Consider the following 3,531-nt stretch of genomic DNA (forward strand, 5'->3'; position numbering starts at 1 on the left):
TCATGTGATATATTTATAGATTCGGTCGTTACGGTGATATCTAATATGGGGCTGATGGCTGTACTATACTTTGCAATGCTCTTGCATTGCAAAGTATAATACTATCAGATGCCCTGTAGGTGGCAAAACTGGACGCTTTTGCAAGCGTCCGGTTGCCATGGCAACCATCGGGGGCTGCCATCGCAGCGCAGCAGCCCCGATGGTGGAGAGAGGGAGCCCCCTCCCGCTATTAACACCATGGATGCCACTGCCGCGGCATCTATGGGGTTACAGCAGAGTGTCAGCATAGAGCTGACACTCTCTGCTGATGGCGGCGGCTCAGGAATGGAGCCGCCACCATCACACACAGCAGGGGGACAGCATCGGAGGCAGGGGGCAGCCTTGAAAAGGGGGGCGGAGGGTTGGGGGGTACGGCCAGCATTGAGGGAGGCTGAGGCAGCGTAAATAGGGGCAGGAGGAATGTATGGGGCAGGGAGGGGGCAGACCGCATCAGGGCAGGCTGCAGGAATGTGGATGGGAGCGGGGGGAACTTCATAAGGGGCAGGCGGGGACAAGGCGGGGCTTGGATGTGCACAGATCGGGGGGCACAGATCGGGGGGGCACGAGGACACTATCTGATTTCAGGCTCTGATCTGCAGAGCGCAGATCAGAGCCTGAAACCGGCATTTTTTTACTGTCGCGATCCGATTGGTTAGTCTGCACTGACTAACCTATCGGATCGATTGCCGACAAGGGACCACTCTGATTGGTCCCTTGCAGGCATTACTGGACTGTATGCTGTCCGTAACAGCTTTGCAGCGCTTGGATTAAAGAGCTGGCTTGACGTTTATACACGTGGTAGCTGCACGGGGCATGTGCAAATATCACATATATAAACGGATTGCAGTCGCGAAGGGGTTAATGTAGGCCACTGGAGTACAGGGCCCAAACATCAGGCATTCACCAGACAGAAAAGAACAAGTAATTATGTGGCTGGAGGTATATTAGATGGTCATTGGATATCAATTTTACTACAGGCCCCAAACATAAGGCATTCACCGGACAGAAAAGAACAAGTAATTATGTTGTGGCTGGAGGTATATTAGATGGTCATTGGATATCACTTTTATTAATTTTTTTAAGATTTTTGCCCAAAATGGGTGTTTATTTAATACCAGAATAGCACAGCAGTATGTAAAGGGTGTATCTCAAAATGACAGACACAGCAAAGGCTGCAAAATTAAGATTTTTGCCCTAAATGGGTGTTTGTTTGTTTTTTTGTTTTAATTGACAATTTTTTATTGTTTTTGTACAACAAATCAAGTGAGAATGACATTGGAATACCACAAGGTATAAAAGTAGATGCATGTTTAACAGTAGTCGGTCATGTAAAAACCAATGAACTGTAGATCAATTACACAGGTGAAAATTTCAAAAGAACAGAAAAAAGGAGGGATAATCAGTCATGATTACATAGAGGTAGTTATACCATGTAAGAGGTGTTAAGCGAAGTGCCTATATTCTTTCCATAGAGACCAAATGGAAAGAAAGGTGGCTCTAGTATTCAGTTCCCAGTGGGAAAGTTCTTCCAGGCGGTACAACTGATCCACCTTATTGAGCCACTGGTCAACACTTGGAGCTTCGAGAGAGCGCCAATGGGTAGGGATCATCAGGCGAGCAGCTGAGATCAAAAAAGAGAAAAGGGACAGTGTATGCGCGTCCCTTCCCCGAATGCCAAATGACAGAAGCGCAATTTCAGGAGTACATGGGAATGCACACAACGGGAGAGTTTATGGGAGATAGTATAAAGTTTGGTAATCTTCTTCTGGGAGAACTGTCTCTCCAAGTCTCCCTCCCATAGACCAATGAAAGCTGGTTTGGCATTCGTGAGAGGGGGGCCCAGTTTTTTGTACATAGTGGAGATGAGTTTGGAGGGGTATTTGGAGGTTTTCAGCAGATTTTCAAACCAACCTGGGACATTCTGAGTATTTAATGATGTTGCCCAATAGAGGAGATCCTTTCTAAGAGAATTAAAGAGTAGAGTACCCGAGGGAGGGATGTTCAGGGTCTCTTTAAGTAGTAGGTCGGAAAGAATGCATCTATCCTTGTCAAGCAAATCTAGTATTGTTCTGGTAGAGGATCTGATCTCAACGGGAGAGGAATCTCTTAGCTCTTGTGGTGAGAGAGAGATTATATCTCTAGCTTGTAGGAGAGGAGAAGGTAATGTTAGGGCCCGATAGTTATTGGAGAACCACTCCCACACCTTAATAGTTGTACGAACCAGAGGATTAGGTATAGAAGCACAGGCAGGAAGTGGTCTGTCCGCCAACAACAGGGCCCTAAGGGTGGAGGGAAAGTATATATTTTCCAAGGCCAGCCATTGTTTTTGCTGGGAGGGCCTAAGCCAATCCACAACTCTACACAAGTGTATGGCTTTCATGTACTTTTCAGGGTCTGGGAGGCTTATCCTGCCCAGATGTTTAGGCTTAGTTAGGGTTGAAAAGGATATCCTAGGCCTCCTTCCCTGCCAGATAAATTTCCGAATATGGTTGTTTAAGGAACGGAAGTATGACCTGGGAATTGCTATTGGAAGAACTTGCATTAGGTAAGTGAGTCTAGGAATCACCAAAGACATGACCAAATTCTTTCTCCCGAACCAGGACAAGTATGGATGGTCCAGTGAGTCCAACTGAGCAGCGATGGCCGCTAGAAGGGATGTGTAATTGAGGCGGAATAGGTCGGGAAGGTGAGAGGTTAATTTAATACCTAAGTAATTTAGATGGGGGGAGGACAAAATTGAAGGGGAAGTTGGCTTTGAGAGCTGAGAGTGTAGTGGGAGAAAGGCCAGTGTGCAGAATTTGTGATTTGTGTGGGTTGACTTAAAAATTGGATAAGGAGCCGAATTTCGTTAGGAGTGTTGTTATTAAGGGCATGAATGTGGAGGGATTGGTGGTGAGTATCAGAAGGTCATCAGCAAAAGCAGCTAATTTGAACTCTGATATTCCTATTTTCAGACCTATGATTCCTTTTTCTTGCCTGAGGGCCTGCATTAAGGTTTCCATCACAAGAACAAATATAAGGGGGGAGAGAGGGCATCCCTGACGGGTACCATTTTTTATGGAAAAGCGGGGTGAAATGAGGTTGTTGACTGATACTGCGGCAGAGGAGTTATTGTACATTGCAAAAATGGCATGGATGAAGCGGTCGGGGAGGTCGAATTTCTGTAGGGTGTACTTGATGAAAGACCAGTCTATGCAGTCGAATGCCTTCTCAGCATCAGTGCCGAGAAGTACAAGTGGCTTCTTCTTATGAGAGGCATAATATAAGGCGTCAAAAACTTTGGTGGTATTGTCTTTTTCTTCACGGCCTCATACGAAGCCCACTTGATCTGGGTGGATCAAAGTTAAGAGAAGGGATTGGAGTCTGGTTGCCAACATTTTCGCTAGTAGCTTCAAATCAATGTTCAAAAGGAATATGAGATGGTAGTTTGCACAAGAAGAGGGGTCCTTCCCTTCTTTTGGGATTATCGTGATTAGGGCATTAGTCATTTCA

At 46.0% G+C, this 3,531-nt stretch overlaps 1 non-coding gene across 1 annotated transcript; it reads right to left on the reverse strand.

Annotated features, from left to right (window-relative positions):
• Positions 1–260: 260 nt before the first annotated feature.
• LOC120996860 lies at positions 261–346 on the reverse strand. Its single transcript, XR_005777958.1, has one exon. It is a non-coding gene; the product is annotated as a small nucleolar RNA SNORD71 (small nucleolar RNA).
• Positions 347–3,531: the final 3,185 nt, after the last annotated feature.

The sequence above is a fragment of the Bufo bufo genome, chromosome 3 (genome assembly GCF_905171765.1).
Source record: "Bufo bufo chromosome 3, aBufBuf1.1, whole genome shotgun sequence".
Classification (NCBI taxonomy): Eukaryota; Metazoa; Chordata; class Amphibia; order Anura; family Bufonidae; genus Bufo; species Bufo bufo.